The 22,426-nt window shown below is 37.3% G+C and overlaps 2 long non-coding RNA genes across 3 annotated transcripts; both read right to left on the bottom strand.

Moving 5' to 3' along the window:
* Positions 1–4,703: 4,703 nt before the first annotated feature.
* On the bottom strand, positions 4,704–8,632 carry LOC145552984 (uncharacterized). Of its 2 annotated transcripts, XR_014089148.1 has the most exons (3): positions 8,585–8,632; positions 6,131–7,595; positions 4,704–5,208 (listed from the first exon to the last, which is right to left on the bottom strand). It is a non-coding gene; the product is annotated as an uncharacterized LOC145552984 (long non-coding RNA). The 2 variants fall into 2 exon arrangements; XR_014089147.1 differs by lacking the exon at positions 8,585–8,632 and having other exon boundaries at positions 6,131–8,116.
* A 26-nt stretch (positions 8,633–8,658) lies between these two features.
* On the bottom strand, positions 8,659–19,999 carry LOC145552982 (uncharacterized). Its single transcript, XR_014089145.1, has 6 exons — positions 15,507–19,999; positions 15,326–15,409; positions 15,103–15,190; positions 14,945–14,997; positions 9,094–14,529; positions 8,659–8,857 (listed from the first exon to the last, which is right to left on the bottom strand). It is a non-coding gene; the product is annotated as an uncharacterized LOC145552982 (long non-coding RNA).
* Between the last annotated feature and the right edge of the window lie 2,427 nt (positions 20,000–22,426).

The raw sequence follows: 22,426 nt of genomic DNA, 5'->3' as shown, positions 1-22,426 counted from the left end.
ACTTAAGAACTGATGTATTCAATACTACTCCCTCTGAATTTATGCAACTTCTTTTCTTCAACCTTTGTTCGGAGTTCAGATTAAATGCACTGAAATGTGCATTTAACAATGTGCATTTAACAAATCAATCAAACAGCTGCAGCTGATCCAGAACGCTGCTGCTCGCGTTCTTACTAAAACCAGGAAGAGAGAGCACATAACACCAGTTTTAAAGTCCCTACACTGGCTCTCAGAGAATAGACTTTAAAATACTGTTGTTAGTTTATAAATCACTGAACGGTTTAGCACCACATTAAAGATCTGTTATTGTTGTACCAACCATCTAGACCCCTCAGATCTTCTGGTTCTGGTTCTGCTCTGCATCCCCAGAACCAGACGAGGAGAAGCAGCATTCAATTTCTATGCACCACAGATCTGGAACAAACTTCCAGAAAACTGTAAAACAGCTGAAACACTGCGGGTGCCTTTAAATCTCAACTTAAAACCCACCTGTTTAGAGTTGCTTATGGCTAAATTAGGGTTAGAGTGCGGGTTTTGATGTCTTCCATGTTTTTATGTCTTTAATGTTTTTAATTACTTTTTTTTCTTTTCTATGTTTTAATGATGTAAACGTCCCAGTTAAACGTTATTTAACTAAAGTTAAAACTCTGAGGTTTTGAGTCCCAGTTAAACGATGTTTAACTGAAGTCCTAAAAGGGGTGCGTGTTTTATTGTTTTTATCTTTAAATCTCTTTCTCACTGTTTATTCAATGTCACATGCTGTTTTTATTTTAATCGTGTAAAGCACTTTGCTTAATCATGTAAAGCCTTGCTGCTGAAATGTGCTATACAAGTAAAATTTGATTGATTGATTGATTGATTGATTGATTGATTGATTGATTGATTGATTGATTGATTGATTGATTGATTGATTGATTGATTGATTGATTGATTGATTGATTGATTGATTGATTGATTGATTGATAGGGTCTCTTTTCATATTTTCAATTAATTTTGAAGAGACAGAGACTTTTAGAAGTACAGATGCATGTTTACTAGGGATGTCAAAATCTGTTGTTTTATTTTTATTGTAAAATGTTTTATTGTAATATGCCCTTACAATTTGAGAATATTTGAGAAACTGGAGTGGATAAATATTACCAAGTCCAGATATCGGATGCAGACAAACAGCTATCAAAACTGAATCCAAAGGTTAAGCATAGTATTGTTATAAGTGTGTTTACACAACAAGGTTCTTTCTGCTTTTGTATGTATTTGTGAAAAAAAAACTAAGGAATGACTTATTCTCTCATTTTTTACACCACCAAAGGTTACACCCCTTTTTAGTTAGGGGGCGTAAACCCTATACGTATATCTGCTGTGTGTTTGCTACCCCACACCAAAAATTGTTTTTGCATTATCCCTATTTATCAAGAAACTCTAAAACATCATTATGTTGAGTATTTGAGTTGTTTTCCCAACATTTGGTTAAGTCATGTAGGTGAAGTAAGTGAATAAAAAAACAAAACCTTTTAAACATTGTGTGAATTATAACTTTTGATTGTAAAGACATTCTGTTGGTATTTCACCTGATTTTTTAAAGAGGAAATTAAATACTAACAACATTTTGGCTGAAAAATATTTAAAATGTTATTTTTATAGGATTGTTCTAAGTCTACAACTTGAACTTGAAGCTTGCTTGCCAATCTTTTTTACTATTGATAAAGATTGGTAGAAAATATGTTTAATCATGTCTAAAACTACTCCTTGGGCTGGATTATCAATAAGTGTTTTTTAAATCCTTCACCTTATCTTGATACTTTTACATTAACCTTCCATTAACCATTACACAAGCACTAATTTTAGTCAATAATGTTTTTTTTTTTTTAAACTTTTGTTTGCTTTTGTTTCAAGATGAGTATATACATACCAGAGGACACCTTTGGGAAGGGTGGTTGTAGCGTGAAAAAGGTTCCGCATATTAAAATATTTAATTTTAAAGTGAGTTATGATCAGTGGCAGAGCCAGACTTTTAAAGTTGGGGGGTTCAAGGGGGGGCCAGGACTACCTCTGGGGGGGCAAAATTTTAAATGTGTGTGCGCACACACACATAGACAGAAACATATATAATTTTTTTTTTAAATAACCAAACTGAATATTTGGTTATTTTTTAAGCCCTTCTGTCATTTGACAGGTTATAATTAACACCTTTGACTGGTGCACATGGAGTCATGACAGACTTTAGAGTTCATCACAGAGGCAACTAAGATCAATCAATAAAAAAATCATTTCTGAATATCATCTCATGGACACTGAACTAAATGTGTCTTTCTGACCGGGAGCTGACAGCGTGTTGAAGAGTTATGGACACCTTGGTTAGGAAGCTCATTGCAAACCTTTAGTTCAAACGGCGCCTTCAACTCCAGTCTCCAGTACAGAACAGAGAAATCTAAAGAGAATGCAACGTAGAGCTATCCATTTACAGTCTAAACAGAGGAGCCGGCAGTTTACTTTGAGGAAATAAATTAAGGTGCAGAAGTTAATTAGATCCATGCGCAGTGCACTGCACAACCAATGCGGACGCGGCTCCGCCGCTGCGAAGAATTAGACGTAACTCGCCCCGCAGTTTTAACAAATGGAGGTGAAGATGTTACCCTCCGCACTCAGAAGGAGCGCGGCAGACGAAACATCTGTCCGTTTTGGAGACGCGAAACCATGCAAAAATAAATAAATAAAATAAATCTTGGCAAAAACGCACGCCCGAACTGCAGACAGGGTTAAAAAAATAAATAAATAAAAAAAAGAAGGAAAAAAGTTCAATTGTTCGGTTTGGTTCAGACAGATCCAACTGTCGATAAACCAGTGCAGGTTCAGATGCGACTAGGAAGAATTTGAGAAGCTGAGCGTTCAGACCCCAGCAGGTGAAGTGATGTTATTTAAGTGGAGTCGCTTAATTTAATTTGTTATAAGTTATTGGAGCCACAGTCAGTGGTTTGGTGTCACTACGGAGAAAAAGTTAAGTGCATTTATCTGCTATATGTGTGATGGGATTTGGATTCAATTAGGTGAATATTAACTAAACCGCATAAAAATGGGGCTAAATAGTCTATGTTGGTATGTTTTGACAGGTAATTTGACAGGTAAAAGTAGTTCTGGTCGGACCAGAATTATTTGCCTGATGGTGGTTCGGGCTTCTCATGAGTTTACATTTAATGAGTTTGCAGCCCACAGAGAAAAACTAAAGAGAATGTGTGATCAAGTTGTGTTGATCTACTTATTGTAGTTTAAATAGAGGAATAGCAGCTGACTGTTGAGGGAGGAAAGAAATTAAAGTGCAGATCCGATAGGCAGAAACAAGCGCAGCGCGCTGGGCAATAAATGCGCATAAATGCTCCACGGTTACGCTCCAATTAATCACACATCAGATGACAAACGCCAAATATATAATATATAGTTACACTGCTTAGTTAATGGTGTTTTAAAAACAAAACCAGTAAAAACTTAACCTAGTTAATATGTCAGATTCCCTCCTCACCCTCGTCTTCTCTCCAGACTGTGATCAAGCGCAGCTGACCACTTGGTGCGCAGACAGTTTCAACTTTACGCACAGAGAACATCGTGGAGCTCATTATTAATCATTTTAAGAACAATATCTGTCAGAGAATCAGCTCTGATCTGGACGCTTTAACGAACCAGAGACTTTGGAGCGCCTAGTGCAGCTGATCCGCTTCTGTGGGGTTTTTCTCCCACTGAGGGAAGTCAGTGCGAGATCAGGAAACGATCAGAGTTCTGCCGCCTTCTAATCACGTAATTTCGTGAAATGTTACCTGATTTCAAAAACGTTCTCGCAGAGAAATACTAAATGTTTCGTTGGATGACTACAAATTGGAAATAAAATGTTTTTTGTCTTTGACGGGCAACGAAAAAACTCTAGCGCCACCTCTGCTCCAAACTATGAACATTGTTGGCCCCTCTTCGTTTTTTTTTTCTTTTTGCGGAGGATTAGTAAATAACTAATTGGTGTTTTACAACCACCAGGTATGAAGTGCTTTAGCCTTTGAGTTGCACCACAGCGCAGCACAACTGAAACATCCAGGAGAAGAATATCAGATTGTTGTTATGAGTACAAGTTTAAAGGAGGTTGGTATCGCGCCTGATCTAAATCTATTTATTTATCACATGGACTTATATAAAATTTTATACATTTTCTTTTCATATATTTATTATTGTTTTTCTTCTTTAGATATTAGATTGGCTTAGAATGATTCCAAATAATGTACAGGAATAACCTGGTGCTGTTACATGTCAATCATCAGGGGGGGCCACTAGGGGGCCAATCAGATGACAGGGGGCACTGCCCCCCCCCGTCCCCCGTCTGGCTCCGCCCCTGGTTATGATATTGAAGGAGTTTCATTGTATTAATCTGAGTAAGAGGTCAGTGCTTTTAAGACAGTGATCCTAAAGTGACATGGATTCAACTTATCTCTGAACCCTCTGCTCTGATTTGGCCCAGTAGAATACAATGACTGGCATGTACATTATTGATGATTGGATGGGAATCTCTCAGGTCAGCACTTATGTCGCAGAGACTGGAATAAGTGGGACTAATTTTGCTCTTTGATCTTACTCAAGTGATAACTGAGGTCAAGAATTCTCGATCACAATGAAACCTATCTGGGATAGATTAACTGAAATATTATTTCAATATTAATCCTAGCACAGGATAAAATGATCAAAAAAACTTTAATAAAAAGCCACATACAGAACAGATGCAAAGCCAAACATGCATAATTTTACAGAAAATACAAATATGTCAATTTTCTCAAATGCAGGGAACCTTTTGGCAAATGTTAAACACATTCAAGCATAAGAAACGTAATGCCTTGAGAATTAAGCATATAGTGAACTGTAAACCACAAGTTGTAATATTTTATTCCGTATGTTTCTGATATTATTGATGATGTACTATTACAATTTTGAACATATCACATAAAGCTTATATACTGAGTATTTTGCATTGAATACAATCCAAAATATTAAACACCATCCATCCATCCATCCATCCATCCATCCATCCATCCATCCATCCATCCATCCATCCATCCATCCATCCATCCATCCATCCATCCATCCATCCATCCATCCATCCATCCATCCTCTTCCGCTTTATCCGGGGTCGGCTCGCGGGGGCATCAGCTTCAGAAGGGAGGCCCAGACTTCCCTCTCCCCCTAATGAAAGAAGGGGGAAAACATGCGTCAAAGGTCACCAGGTCGGGAGTAGAACCTGCAACAGCCACATAGAGGACTAAGGCTTCCATATGTGGGTTGTGCTTAACCCCTGTGCCATCACAGCACCGCATATCTTGCATTTTATACATTAAATTACGAATTATAAAAGGTAGTAGCTAAATGAATTCATACACAGACAAATTGCGTCATGAAGTAAACAATGTTCATTCTGATTTTCTACTTAAGCCAGAGCAGCTGCAAAGGGCTATTGTAATGGTACTGTTTATTTTTATTTTCCTTCCAGCAAATGAATTGGCTTTTTGGGGGCCTTAACATATTCACAAACTCACCTAAGTTGGCGGACGTGTCAAGGCTACGTGAAAATTACATATTTTAAGGTTGTCACAAAAATCACAAAAGAAACGCTTCCACTGCACCACCTAGCAACTTTCAAAATACCCTCCACATTGACCTTTCTTCATCGTAGAGACATGAAATTTGGTACACTTGTAGAACTCCCCAAGACGCACAAAAAGTCTTTTAATGTCATGGTGTACGCCTTTTGGTCATTTACAGCCTCCACATTTGATTGAATTCCTCCCAGGGATTTCGATCATTTGGGTTAATCAATCAATCTATCTATCTATCTATCTATCTATCTATCTATCTATCTATCTATCTATCTATCTATCTATCTATCTATCTATCTATCTATCTATCTATCTATCTATCTATCTATCTATCTATCTATCTATCTATCTATCTATCTATCTATCTATCTATCTATCTATCTATCTATCTATCTATCTATCTATCTATCTATTGTTAAGAATGGAAAATCCTAATCGAATCATAATTTGTATTGACACATGCAGCATAAAATCAGCCAACAAAAGATTCAGACTTTACTTATTTTACTCACTTTCAGTGTTGAAAGGAGACGCTTTTACCATTACATTCAAGAAGAGTTTCTAAAAAAAGTCTGTGCAGCATCTGAGGAGAAGGAGGAGGTTAAGCTGATTATATGGACTTGAAGACACTCCCTGAAATCACACCATGACTCGGTGGCCTGATAAGTTTCTGTTTTTCTGAGGAATGGGTCTTAGCGTCTAACAGAATCAAAAATGTAACTCGTTACTATGGGCCCTTTGTCTAACAACATGTAACTCTTTCTCGACCTGGGAAAAGCGTCTCAACATTCCCCCAGTTGGGCTCCGAAGAGCCCAAAACAGGGGCAGGGGGAGACAAACCCTTGAGTAGACACTGTCCCTATCTGGAAACATCCCCCGAGGCTTTTACTGATGTTCACATGTATTTGATCATTCATGTTGTCTTTCATTTCATTTCACTTGCATTTGGTGGAGGTAAAAACAGATAGGGCACCCCACGCCTCCGAGGCGGTGGATCGAAGTCACAATGTTCCCCTTACAATCTAATGAAGAATATGTAAAGAAATAAAATGTTAAAAGATGTTAGTGTTAAAAAATAGTTAAATATTAAAATGAATAAAATGTTAAGATAATATGTGAAAGTTAATGAACTATAAAAGAGTAAAATGTTAAAAGACTATTTAAAAGTTAATAAAATGTAAAATGGATCAAATGTTAAGGTAATATTTAAAAAGTTAAAATGTAAAATGAAGAAAATGTCAAGATAATATTTAAAAGTTAAACCAAAAATGAATACAATTTTAAGATAATATTTAAAAATTAATAAACCATAGAAAGTATACAATGTTAAGAAATGAAATGAAATTTTAAGAAAATCTTAGAGGTAATGAGTATTTAAGGGTAACAGGATATAAAACGAGCACAATGATAAAATTGCAAACCAATGGAGTAAATAAGCATTACATGCAGTCCGATAGAAATATAATGAGATTAATAAGCTAAAATGAGTAAATGAGTATAAAAAGCAGTATAGTTGAAATGTAATGAGATTAATAAAATCAAATCAGATCAGTCTTTGTTATAGCAAGACCTATCAACATCAAATCAGTTTCTGCGTGTGTCCAGATGTAAAGCCGGTGCAGCCCGATGGAAAACCCCGACAGTGCCTGTGAGACCTCAGTGTGGCATTTTATCTGTAAATTGGTCCACCATTCGTGGAAGGCGCCCACAGTCTAACATCCCGGCACACCCAGAAAGGATTGGACTTCATTCTGCAACACAAAAACAACAAAGCACAATTAATGGATTATATAATGAATACTAAAGTAAAGGAAAAATATTCTTTTTTATACTAGATACTAGTACTGCCCTTATACTCTAGAAAGCCGGAGTTCCATGATCGTCTTTCGGTTCCAGGAAATCATCTGATAGGCAGGTGGGGTTCTGTCAGTACCATTGCCTTTCTCTATGTTGGAAGTGATGCAATCAGCCAAGGACCTCAGGCAGGGAACACAGCAGCATCCACAGGTGATGGGGAGAGCAAGGAAGTTTATTTGAGATTGTGCATCCTCTGATTAGTAAACATAGTGTTCTTTAAAAAAAAAGAACATTATTTTGTCTCAAACCAAAAACTGTAAATTATGATTATAAGAAATGTTTAGACATTAATACCTTGGATCAACAATTACACATAGAACATGATTTTTTTATTACTATTCTGTCAATCTTTTTTGACCCCCTTTAAGCAGTTCCATAATTGCTAATTTATAAATTCCCAATTTAGACCAATTTTAATTTGAATTCTCATATTTGCTTTCCATTTTAAAACCTCATAGAATGATTAGCCTGTTTTACAAGAATAAAGTTAACCCTGTCACTACATATTTAACTGACTTATTTTATTCTCATCATGGTTTTAAATCCCAAAAGTTCAACAATTTTAACCTTTGAAAAATTTGTTCTTTTGAAACCCTTCTATAAAATATTTATTTAACTGAATTACCCTCTTTTGCAGTGTTTATCTATTTATCAATATGTTTTTGGCGTTTTGGGGAGAATGTGATACAACTAAATGTATTAATTATATAATGTTCAGGTTAACCTTCTGTATGACTTGGTTAACCACTTTTATTTCATTATAGCAGAGAGATGCAGCATCAACATCCTTCCATGTTTTAAGAAACACTATTTTGTAAAATTTATTTGACACATGACATCATTGTTAATTTTAATGTACTCAATTCAGTATATTCAGTGTTACTTTAGAAACTCATTCGAATAGTTAGCTCATGTTTAATGGGTGCTAATACACATGAAAATATTAGTGAATTTTGATTTAACCTCCTTTTATATTTTGCTGAAAACTAATAGTTAGCTCAATACTGAACATTTCTCAATGGATTAACTCACAATTGGCTTGAATAGATTAAATCCATGCAAGTGGCATCACACAATTCGATAATTCAAGAAAAACCATTAAAAACTACCAAGTTTTGTTGGCAGCCATTTTGTCTCCAACCTGTAGACTAAGTGAATCCAGGGGCCCGGGGTGAATCCAGGGGCCCCGGGGCCCAGGCCACATGACCAGAGGCGAAGAAACCAGGACCAACCATGGCAACAGACAAACAGGACCGCCTCTGAGTCTCAGGATGACTTTACATGTGATGTTCCATTTGCCCCATTAGAAGCTGTTCAGGGCAGCATTCATTCCCGCTGTGCAGAAAAATCTGGACAAAGTTTGTGGGGCCCCTTGACAGAGCCTGTGGGAGAGATGGAGAGATACAGCAGATGAGTCATTGTTTTCAGACCTCCATCTCACGTTGGGCAGAATCCGTTGATCTTTTCTGCCATAGGAGACTCTCAGAAATCATGCCTGGGTCTCATTCTTTAGCCAGGTGTTTCCTCAGAGATCACAGTCAAACATCCAATGTGAGATCCTGCAAGCTGCAATCCGTCCTCACGTGACAACAGGAATAAGCAACCCAACCTCACTGACCTCTGTAGAAGCTTTAAGAATTGTCCACTAGGTCTTGGCCCTCAAACAGCAGTCCAGCAGAAGATGGCACAATTCATATGTGTAGAAAGTGCAAATGTCCATGTCTGCGCGGCTAAGAACAGCGGAGGCCTGAAGCCGAGGCCACGCGATCCCCCATCTCATCACCTCCTCACACTGACCTGAACCCACAAAACCAGGCCCCCACGGTCCCCATCAGACCACAGGAAGCAGCACTGCTAGAGTAAAAGAACACAAAGTAAATTAAGAAAAAAGAAGTGTATGCCACCTTTTGCTCACATAATTATAAATGAAATTTATTTTCTGTAGCTTGTGATGTAGAGTTGTCTCTGTTTTTTTGTTGTTGTTTTTTTGTTTCAGCCAGGCTCAGGGTCACTGGAGCAGATCAGATAAGGTCCACTGCCTCAGTCCCTGAGCTCCAAAGAAAAAGAAAAAATAGAAATGGTTAAGATTATTCACCCTCAAATGTTTCAGAATTAACTGATTATGGAATCCACACCTCTCACAAAATTAAACTGTCACCTACAAAAAAATCATTCAAAATTTAAACAAAATTTAGTATTTCCATCTATGTAAATTTTTCAGAAGTTGGTCATTCAAATGCATATGTAAAATAATTAATGAATTTAATAGTGTTCAATTTTACACAAAAGTATCTTTGTGATAATGCCATGCTTTAAGACAACCAGTTCTATTTCCTTCATAATTTAGGTCAAAAAGAAAACTAATAAAATATTCTTCATACCATTAATAGAAATGTTACCTTTATCCTGACTTTTTTCAAAGCTGCTTGTATTGTTTTTATTTATGTAATCATTTTCTTAAGAATTCAAAAGAATTTTCACATTTTATCAGAATTTTATAGTACTATTAACCATAATGTTCTCAATGATAGCAATTACATCCAACTGTAAATCAGTATAATTAAAAATTTAGAAGTGATGCAGGAAATTTATCAATAATTTATACACAAATAAAGTTTTGAGAACTTCTGTTTTGAGTGGACGTTTTGAGTACACATGTTACAACTTTTGAGAAGAAAGACATGAAGACATTTCAAAATGAAAATGTAAGTAAAAGTATTACAAGTTTTGAGAACAAAAGACATGAAATCATGTTTACAGACTGAAAATGTGTGTTCTTGGATAATGGTAGGAAAATTTCACCTAGCAAGCAGAGAGATTTGCAAGTGAAGATTTGCTCCGAGCAGAGACTAAGTGTGAGTGCGAGGAGAAGTTTTGAGTACAATCATTACAAGTTTTGAGAAGAACAACATGAAGTCCTAATTCAAAATAAAAATATAAGCAAAAGTATTGCAAGTTTTGAGAACAAAAGACATGAAATTCTGCTTTCAGACTGAACAAGTGAGCTCTTGGATTATGGCAGAAAAATTCCCCCATAATCAGCCCCAAGCCACACTTTAACCCAGAATTATGAAACTTGGTACACAAGTGTATCTTGTCAGGAAGTGCATTAAAAGTCTAAAAGCCTCTTGAGGTCATGGTCCAAACTCAACAGGAAGTCAGTCATTTTGGATCAAAACCACGGTTTTCTCTTTTTTTATAAACGTCGTATCTGAGCAAACTCGTCCTACAGCTCTTGAGATACAGACTTCAGAATCACTCAGCATGGTCTTGAGGCATTGAAGATCAAAAGTTATCAAAGGATTTTTCATTTATCAAAACATGTGGGCATGGCTAAGTGTCAAAATCTTACTATTTACCATGAAACATCAAGGTGGAATAACTTCCACACAATGTCAGAGCTTCATCAGACTTTCTGTCTCTACAGACCAACCCCCATCACATTCACATGGTCAATTGATAACATCACCATAGCCTCTCCCACTTCCAACAGGAAGTCACCTGTTTTTTTTCTGCTGGATGTCTTACTTTTACTCTTTGATTCATGAAGGTTTAAACCTGTGCCAAGTGACATCCAATGGCATGATGTTGAATTCTATTAACACTGGCTGCTGGCTGAACCATATGGGCATGGTCAAATGGCGAATGTCAATCCCTCGCCGTTTGAATATGGTTGTCTCTAAATCATACATGCATCATCTGATTTGCACCAAAGTTTACATGATTGACTTTTTTGAACCTGTAAAGAGCCTACTAGCATTAAATTGTAATTTACCTCCACTGCGCTCCTAGGCTATTCCATCAGCTATGTCTCCTCACTACATCAGCCGATCTGCACCAGAATTTTTGTGCATCATCAGGGAGCACTGTTGAATGCATCAATCTGTAACACCTACCAGACCGGTGCAGGTACTTCGCGAAAGCGTTGACAGTGGCAGGCGGGTGGCGTTGGTGGACCTCCCACGGTCACCACAACGTCGGAGCCGCGCTGAGCTGCGAGGCTGCTTGCAGCTTTAATTCATTGTTTCTGTGTTTCTTCTTACTCTTGTGCTTGGTTTTGTTCATTTCAGTTCTCCATTTTGTTATTTTTTTCCTCAATCAGTCTTTCTCAGATGCTTTAGCATCCACGTGGTGCTCTTTCCAGTAACCACCTTCCCCAGTGTGCATACATCTCCCTGCGGTGCTCTGGATGTCACTCTTTGTATCTGGGTTTCTTCTCATAACAACATCAAGATTCTCTATAAAGATCTTCAAGTTTCCACAACTGGCGACTTATTGCTCCACTTTCTCTAAGTCTGTGCTGCTTACCTGTCCGCCCTCCAAAACAATCACCAAGTTACAGCCTCCACCATTTTCTCCTTGGAATCCCCGGCCTGTACTACACCTCCTTGGATGAACAAACCCGCAAGAACCTACACTCCTGCGACCTATGTCTCTTCTTTCCCCTCTGGTGGATTCATCTCCATCTCACCATTAAGATTTAGCCTCGCTAAATCATAATCTCATTCATCATCAGTCTAATCGTTACTCACCTCTCATCTCCTCTGTCTTCAGTGTTCCTGCTAACCCTGATTTCCCGGCTCCCGGACAAAGATGCACATTCAATTATCAGTTGTTCAAATAAGCTTTATTAACAGTTTCTCTCCATCTCATAAGTGCCTTCTGCATGGGAGTCACAAAATTAGCACCAAGCATGACATTAACCTTTATTATTAATTACAACTCCCACTTTCCCAATGATATAAGGCTACAAAAGAGTTTATAGATAGATGTGTTGCATTGTTTTGGTGATATTGTATACAACACATGAACAATTGCATCAGTACTTCAGGATTTACAGCAGCAGTTGAAAAACTGAATACTCCAGTGAATCCCAATCCATTTGTGAAAAAAAGGTTTGCTGCACGACTTATTACAAGTCCTCCAAAAGCACTGTGAAAACTAAAATATAAAAAGAATTAACAAGCAATTATTATGTCAGACAGTAGGAAGAAAGGGCTTCGGCTTACTGGAGGCTTGGTGACAGGTGCATTGTGGAAGAAGTGATTCCTGTATAGGGGGTAAGTCAAGTTTCATTACCTGTCTGTTTCTTATGACACTTGGCTGGATACCATCTGACTTGTTACAGGAGCTTTGAACTGGCACTGCAGCAGCTATCCGTGGACGGTGATGTGGGGGTGGGGTAGAAGGGACAGGGTAATAAAAGACTTTTCTTTAAGAACCCTGATGCACATGAGTCAAGCAGTGTGTGAGAATAGTGAAGTTGAGCATCACAACTGCTGGTATGATAGAGATTTCCTTCTCCATTCTTCCACTTACTCAAACATCACAAATAGACAGGTTAATGGGGAAGAAGCAATGGTACAATATGAAATGTTGGAGGGTGCTGTGACAGACAGACAGATAGATAGTGCTATGATGTATGTGCATGAGTGTGTGTAAAATAAATGCATTGGAAAAATGTTAAAACCTTTGGACAAGGGCAAGTGCTCCAGTTTCTAGGTTCTCTTTGAGTCTGGATACCAGACATATGGAATCTTGAAGGTTTTACAAAGTACATTAAAAGTCCACTATTATGTTTGGATAGATTTAAGCTGGGATAGGTCTGTGGGCTATACAAAACATGTTCATTACATTTAATACAGAAAATCATTCTCCAATTTTGAGATTTCACCTGATGAGTTCTGCCTGTTTTGAGCTCATTAAAGAATGCGCCAGGCTACGACACAATGATGCAGATGAGCTGCTGCTGGCAACACCTTCCTAACTCAGTGTTTACAATAGAGCCTCAGATACGTAAAAATGACTATAAGCAGATGCACGGTGGTACAACCATTTATCTGCCAATTCTGAGGCAAAATAATTGGAGCCTCCTGAACAACAATCAAGCTACAAACACTGAAGGACTAAAAACTGCAGATGTGATGCACATTTATATTGTTATTAGTTTAAACTAGTATTTCTCAACAGGGGCAGTACCGTCCCCCGGGAGGTGTTCAGAGGACAGCAGGGGGTGAAATTTTTACAAAAAGGGGGGCGCTGGGATACCTGTGGGGGGCGTTTGTTCAAAGGTAAACTTTACACCTTTGCACAACTATACCAGTTTAGACTTTGAGCAACTTGTTAAAATTGTACACTGGACGAAAAGTGGTATTTTTGACCCTGTATTCTGACGCAAATGCAGCTAGTCAGCGACAGATATCGACAGCAATCGACAGTTGGCGGGGCAGCGCAGTTTTGCCGGCCGCAGTCGAATGCGGAATCCTACAAAGGGTGGAGGAGGGGTGGAGAGGTGCGGGGACGGTGTTAACAGCTTAACGACTCTACTTAACATGTGAATAGCAACAGGACACCCATGTGAATTGTCAGTCATTGGATGAAAAAAAAATGACATCACAATTCATTACTGACATGTGATTGGTTAGTAGATATCTCCCTATTAGACACACTAGACCTTTGTAATTACAGGCCTGGTTAAGCCCCTCCCTAATAAATTATAAAAAATAACCCAGAAATAAAAATACACCAAGCACAAGGCATAAGTTTATATTTTTAATTTTTATTGAAAAAGAAATATGTACATACATGCATATAACACACACCTACAAATAAAGAAACCACACATATATAAAATAAAACACATCTACAAGAAACTACACATATATATAAAAAACACATCTACAAATAAAGAAACCACACATAAAATAACACATATATAAATAAATAAAAAATTTAGTAAAAAAAAAAAAAAAGATTACAGCACAAAATGCTTGTCTACGTCTGGGCCGTGTGGTGGTGGCTTTCTTTCTGAGCATGATCCAACATAAAAACGCTTATGACGCAACATGCTGTATTTAGGGTTAGCTTCAAGTCTCTCTTGTAGTTTGGAGCAGAGGTTGCCGAGCTTCTGGCTGCAGAAACTTGGTGTTCTCACAATCCAGCCTGATACACCCTCGAAGACGCCATCCTCTTCATCATACATGAGGTCAATGGTGACACCTTCCCAAAAGGATATCTCCTCTGCTGCCAGGACGCTCTCCCTCGCCTCCAGCAGCTGTTGACACAGAACAGACATTAAGTCATAAAGAATCTTTATGAAAACATATTGTTGAAACTATACTGACATTTTAAGTGTCTTGGTTTAGAAACACCAAATATGGGGAAGTGTAATCCATTTGTCATTGAATACTATGGCTATGTGGTTAAGTATCAACTCCTGAATATCATGGGAATAAACATAATATTTAACAAAACATTGATAAAAGTACTTAAGTGATTTGTCATTAACCATTGAGGCTACATGAAAATTATTGCACACCATCTTGTCCCAAAATGTTACAGCTTCTTAAGAAAATGTTATGTTATTTTTCTTTTCACTGCTGATTGCATTCATACACACATATATACAAACATGCATGCAAAACTGATGCATGTGATGCAATTGTGACATCTCTAGTAATAAATCTTACCTGCTTCATTCTTTAGCTACATCTGGATGACTGGCAGTAGGTCCTGGATGCAGCTGGAAAACATTTTTGTGCATTGTCAATACATAGCATAATTACATTATATACATACACAATGTTGAAGCATAAAATATCAACATTCTAAAATAGTAGATACTCACACACAGTTGCATCTCTGTCCTCATCACGGACATCAGAACGTTCCTGAAGAGTCTGATTGACACAAATGTTACTCTCATTCTGTGGAGTCTGTGGAAATAAATGTAAAATTAAAAAAATATTGTAGCGAATATATCGCTTTCTCAAAAATAAGTAAGTAAATAAGTAAAAATTATTCTCAACCAGCATTGTACAGTCAGGAATCAACGCAGTGATTATACATACCGGCTTCACGACTTCGTCCTCAGATCCGTCCTCCGTCCGCCATTTTGTAGATCTCTACTGCTTTCCACACTCTGCCTTGCTGTACTGCGTTACAACAAAATAAATAAAATAACGGGAAGATCAGTTTTCCTTACAAATATGTGAGTGTTCACTATTCACTAAATGTGAAATCATAACTTACTGAATTTCTGTTCGTCCTGGTGGACTCAGAGCTCCTCGGCACCGTGGTCTGAGGTCTGGCTGGTACGGCTTGGCCATGTTTCAGGTATGAAAAAAATCAAAGATGCAAGTATTTTTAAGAGTTCAGAACATCACATGTAATAGAAATTACAATACAAAATCTCACCCTACACTTGTTTCGACATTAAGAAAACGACAGACCGCTTTCTGTAAGAAACAAACAAAGCAACTCGCCTCACGTGTTATTCATAAAAGCTTTCTTACCGTAAGTTAAGAGTCTTGTTGGACCGCCGCGGTGTCATCTGTTGTTTTCTGCCAGAACATTGCTTAATGTCAAAACGATCCCGAAAAGGTAACTCAGTGAAATAGGACTCTTTCCACCATTTCACACAACGCACGGGTATTTTCGTTCATGTTGGGTGAGGCAGTTAGCACTCGTTACCACCAGTGCAAATCTTCCTCTGGAGTTTAATGGCGGCTGCTTGACCGACTATGAAAGCGCATTACTGCCACCAACTGGGCTGGAGTGTTAAATGAAAGTTGACAGAAAAAAATACATTCTAAAAGTTATTTTTTCAAATGTTACGTGACAGTATATTTTATTTTTATTATAATTAATTGCTAAAATGTTTTTAGCAATTAATTATATGTTTATTTACTCAATTCTACTTTGAGCTGTCTTCTTTTTAGTTTATACAGAATATGATTCATAATCCGTGAGTTATATTTAATGCTTAACTAACAAAACTTAAAAAAAAGAATACAAATGTTTATACTCTATCAGAAGGTATCACAAACTTTCAACCACTTTGTTCTTCAATTTAAACTTGAGAGTTAAGCAACTGAATACTGAAAAATCTGTAGTTTCTTAAGTCCTGTATTGTGATGTGGAATGACCACTACCACTCCAATATAGCATGACTCTGGGTCTTTAAAGTGAACATTGAACATTAGTTTGAATATTATTCACAAAAATACTTTATGTACAATCTACCACTCTGGAACATGGTTTTTATTATTATTTTTGATTAAGTTGTGCAATTCCTCCCATCACAAGATAAATCTTCAGATAGAGGAATGTCAAAGTAAGATCCCATTTCACAAAAGTCTATTGTATGTAATCATGCATATTCTTCTTTTATATCTTCAATTCGACCAAAACTAAGTTTTTCAGTGCTCCTAACACACATGCATTATATATTTTAATGGATAAGATAGATTGTTTTCTCCAAACATACTTCTTTATGGTGAACAGAAGGTAAAAAGGGATAGCTACAAAATGAATAAGAGTCAGAAGTCGGTGCTCAACAGTTGATTTGCATTTGCATGGCACTCAGCAACTTCATTTAAATACGAAAACCTCTGCTAGGCACAAGGGGAGGGGGGTGATAGGGGAACACGGACACACAGCGTTTTTGACCATTTTTGGCAGTGCTCGACTCTGACTAAAACCTCTTGCCGAAAGCCCTCAATCTCCATGCGCACGGCAGAACAAGGTGTCAATAGCTGACGAAAATCAAATTTTTCGTCCTGTGGTACTTTGTAAAATTGTATTGTGTAACATTAAAATATGCTTGGCTACGACCAGGGGCGCGGTATAAGAGGGAAAAGTGATGACAATTCTAGGGGCCCTGACCAACAGGTCATGGTTCGTTCCTGCTTGGAGCGCTTGAGAGTGACGCTGTTCAGCAGCAGTCAGTGGAAGACACGAATGACTGTGGCTGTTACTATGCTGCTAAGAAAGGTTATAAAATCAGGTTTTCCTAAAGAAAAAAAGAGAGGGAGAGAGAGAAAAAGGCAAGAGTGTTGATTTATAACCCAGTTTTTCTCCAAGAGAGGTGAGTAGACTGTGTGAGATTATCAACCATTTAGCATAGTTAGCGTAGCTACAAACTACTGTTTGCCTCCTTTTCACTAGCATTTAATGAATTAAGGAAAATTTACCAACATATTTAACTTGTCCCTTGTACCTTTTACCACTTAACAGATGAGTCAGTCAGTAACAAAGCTAGTCCAGGTCCCTCCTGACCCGTCCTCTCCTAAGTGAAATTAAAGCTGCAGTAAGTAACTTTTATATAAATATTTTTTTCCACATATGTTTTTACATGCCATATGTAAAAACATATGTCATTATGTTGTGACAGTATGGTACGAAAGGTAATCTGTGAAAAATCTATTTCCTCTGCCTTCTCCCAGTGATAGAAACAACCACTCAGTGTTAGGAGAGTTTTAGTGCTGTCAATCACAATCTCATGTGGTGCTGCTCATCCTTCCTCCCCCTCAATTTGCGCTGTGCTGCAGCTAGCACAAAGCTGTGCAGATTCAAACTGTGAATGCTCAGTTTAGTTAGCATAGCTACCAATGACAGCAGATAAAGGGTTTTCTGTAATGAATACCCTTTATTAGCACATTTAGCAGTGAGTGAATGAGGCTAATTGACAGCGCTAAAAGCGTCCTACTAGTTCTGATTCGTTGTTTTGGTCAAAACGGTGCATTACTTTAACCAGTAATTCGGGAAGGAGATGGAGGAGATTGATTGTTTTCACATATTATCTGTCTCATAACTGTTGCGACATTGTGACAGCTTTAACAAATATGGAAAAAACATATTTTTTATTAAAGTTATGTACTGCATCTTAAATAAAATGCAACTACATAGCATTTTTGATAAGTCTGGATTGCTTTATATATAGTTGCACGTTGCTTTTGACTGTTGTTCATGGGGAGAGACATTTCAGTAATCGAAAACTAATAGAAAATAATTTAAGCAACTTACTTGCATACTGGATGTGGTCTGCTGGATGTTAAATTCATGAGCAGTAAATATTGTGCTAATTATCAGTATTGAACCAAAGAAAGCAAGGCATTTGCAAGCCTTTAAAATTGTGACGCTTTTTATGGGTCAAGTAGACTCAAAAAATCGTAACAGCAGCTATGCAGGAGGGGGGGGCAACACATTTTTTGTCAGGGGCCCCACGATTCCTGGATTCTCAGTGTTTGTTAGCTTTTTGGTGCAGCTCCGCAGTCCTGCTAGCTTCACCACATTAGTTCAGCGTTACACCGGCCAGTGGCGCAAAAAGTGGGTATGTGGCGCAAAAAGTGGGTATGCAGGGTATGCAACGCATAGGGGTGCAGCACCAGAGGGGGCGCCAAAACCCCGTCTGGAGGGGGCGGCGCGCCGATGATGTTTTCCCAAACACATCATTCCCAAACGCATCATCATCCCAAACACATCATTACGCTCCTTCACCGCGCGCACATAACGAGGTAAAGTTTTACCCTTCACGTATCGTCGCCTCGGAGAGGGGGGCGGAAAAGAGCGAGTGAGCGATCTACGTTTTTCGCATCCACAAGAATAATGTGTAGTTGCGCCACTGACACCGGCTGATGACATTGCTGTGATTTACTTGTCTGGTGTCTCATTTTCAAATATTTTATGTTTTATTGAGGATTTTTGTACACATGTTTTGGTAGTGCTGTGATCATGTCAAAGCAGCAACTTATATTAAAAAGTGTTTTATTGTCCGTCTGGATGCTGCCCGCTTCCATGGAAGGACAACAGAATATCGGTCTTATAAACATGTGATTACTGACTGTGTGTCCCTCTGAAAAATGAACCCATTTAAATAATTTTAAAAAATCCTTCCATGGGTGATACCACGATAGACAGCGTTATACCTTTAACATTGGTGTTGTAAGTGATCCGGTAAGAAACATCCACAGCGCTTTTGAATTTCAATCATCGGAATACCGAGATTTTTCCGTTGTTTTAAAAAGCTTACGTCAGTCTGCTGTTTTTTATCAATACGCTTCCCGACCGCTCCACACCGTATGGGGAAAAAATAAATAAAAAATGAAGCGCACATTGCAAAACTCAGAAACCGGAAAACCGGGACATAGAACGGTGTGACAAACTAGATGTGAATCATATAAAGAGAGAATCCGATGGTGACCAATGAAAAATCAATATGAGTGGCGAATCAACACATGATGTGAAACACAAAATGATTAGGCGGCGCAGCAGGTGTATCTGTATCAAGTATCTGGCGTCATTTCAGAATGACAAGTAGACTGCTGACAAGCCAAACATCCAAGTGGGTGATGTAGTCCTGATGAAGGACACTCAACATAAGGGGAATGATTAGCCACTTGGTCTGGTCACAAACACAATGCCGAGCAAAGACAGCAAGGTTCACAAGGTCAAAGTCAAGGTTTTGAGGGGAGGTACTCCAAAAACTTTCATCAGATCAATCTCGAAACTTATTTTTCTTATGTCTAAAGACTCTTAACACACGAAACATTTTGATGAGTAAATTAGTGTTCATAGGTGTGGTTTAGTTAAAAATCCTGTGATCTAGTTAATTTGTTTGGATAATTAAAATCTTATTAATGGTGCAAAAATATACCAAGCGAGGAGTGTGCCACCTAGTATTGATGGTAATAATTTCTTAGTAATAGTTCCTAGACGGACGTGTTTAAGAGATGGACCAGTTAGAGCAACAGCACAGAGATCAGACATGAGACGGTTTCATTACAAACCCTATCTTTGTAAGTTTTATATATATATATATATATATATATATATATATATATATATATATATATATATATATATATTGTAATTTCATATTTTATTTTTCAAAAGAACTGACTGAATGTTGTGTTTCTATTTATTGTTCAGTCTTACAGAAATTAGAAAAGGAGGATGAGGAAAACTTGTTGAAAAGAGATTCAAGAAAGAAAACTGAGGAAAAGGAAAAGGCATCAATCCTCAACACAACTTCTGGAGTTCTTCTTTCTTTGTGCTTTTAATTAAGTTATACTGTGAGGGCAGAATAGCATCGCTGCTATCAAGCTACAAAAATGGCCAAATGTGGTGGAGTTGAATGCCGTGTGCCTTCTGGAGGGTGGTGGACGTGAAATGTCTCCTCATTTACATAACCACAGCAAAAGGTGTTGCTCTAAAACTGTCTACGGGATAGACAGGTTTGTAGAGCTACAATAACCAGCTCTACAAAACTCAGAAACTCAGACCAAAGCATTGCAGTTCCACCTTATATAAACTATAAGTGAATGATTTTTATGCTAATAGGGAAGATTTAAAATCATGGTATATCCTTTTTAAACACATGCATCAGAATGTATATAAATATAGACAGTTATTAAGTCCCCCATGTATGCAAGTCAAAATAATTAATTTCTTTAAGAGATTACTGTTTCTTTTGTTTTGCGATTGCAATTAAACACTGATTGTTTTATGTGTTATGCACTGCTGAAATGAAATTAATTTTAAAATCTAAGATAAAATTGAAGACACCAAACATGAATCATTTAATAACAAGTCATTTTCGTTTCTTGGTAAATGGTATATAGCTCAAATCACCAAAATAAAATGGGATCAAAAGGCAGAAACACTTCATGAACTCAAGCTGCACCTAATTCAGTTTCATCTCATAAATTATTTACACTAACACCCACACGCATTTTAATATACATATCACATAAATTACTTTATCATTTATTTGTTTATTTCTTTATTTCTGTATTCAATTTCTTAATCTGAGACCTTAGTCCGAATTTCGTATCACAAACAAGCAAAGGTGGTATGACAATAACAATCCTGGAATCCTTGAAATTATTGAATGTGTGGGAAACACAGAAAGCATAAGCAAATAGCAAAATAACTTTTGCCAAACTTTGCAAGTTGAGGGGATTGTTAAACGTTTACTTGCTTATTTAATTCCTAATTTTCTGTTATGAGGTTGCTAGGTCACCAATTTCCACAAAATATTCTCAAATTTACTATAATGATAGGATTACAGTTCATAGGACACATTGTTCATATTAAATTCAGGCACTGATCATTAGAAAAAGAGGTTTTGTATTGAAGATTAGGTCAATTTATGTTTTATTTAATGGTTCTCATAGGTTAAATGAGACTTAGAGGGTTACTTCAAGTGTGACTCTTTGTTAAATGTTCACATGTGTATTTTGAATGGAAAATAAAACAATATCTTTCTTTTTCCAATTGTGGTGTACCCATATCACTTTGCATATCACACAAAGCTTGGCAGATTAACCTTGCTTCATTAGAAATATAATAACCTGCTGGTGACTAAAGTCTGAGGCATCTTTCAGTCACAGTCAGGCCATGTGATGATTGAGAGTAGTACAGGGAGACCCTGGGGGTTCTACTCATAATTAGCCTTGAAGACAAAGCCTCTGCTGGTGTATTTATACTCTGAGAAGAACACAATACACAGGTTTTGAGGATAAAGGAACCCTGATCAACATATAAAATGTTAGTGGCACCTTGAGGTTGACATAAAAGTCATGTTAAAATAAGTATAAGCTTATTTAGATCACATGGTTTACATAAACTTGCAAATAAATAATTAGAACAAACAACCCATTGGACATTTGGTTATGTAGGTTTGGGGTTAGATATGTATAGTTTGTTCTTGCTTCCCATGCCATTCGACTGCTATCAAAAGTTTGGTAACACTTTATTTGAAGGGGTGTGCATAAGACTGACATGACACTGTCATATACATGACATAACATCTATCATGAACATAAAGAAGTCTTTGTAAATGTTTATGACAGTTGTCATGAAGTGTCATTCGGTAAATAATGACACTTTTAATGCATAGTTGCTCTAAAAGTTGCATTGAAAGTCCATTAAAAATGCCAACTTTGCATTAAATTATCATAATTTACAAAATCATGCAAATGGCATTTTTAATGGACTTTCAATGCAACTTTTAGAGCAACTTTGTATTAAAAGTGTCATTATTTACCAAATGATACTTCATGACAACTGTCATAAACATTCATAAAGACTTCTTTATGTTCATGATAGATGTTATGTCATGTATATGACAGTGTCATGTCAGTCTTATGCACACCCCTTCAAATAAA

The sequence above is a fragment of the Poecilia reticulata genome, chromosome 9 (genome assembly GCF_904066995.2).
Source record: "Poecilia reticulata chromosome 9, P_reticulata-male-v2, whole genome shotgun sequence".
Lineage (NCBI taxonomy): Eukaryota > Metazoa > Chordata > Actinopteri > Cyprinodontiformes > Poeciliidae > Poecilia > Poecilia reticulata.
Note: the sequence above shows the minus strand (reverse complement) of the source record. Positions and strands in the feature narration are given on the sequence as shown.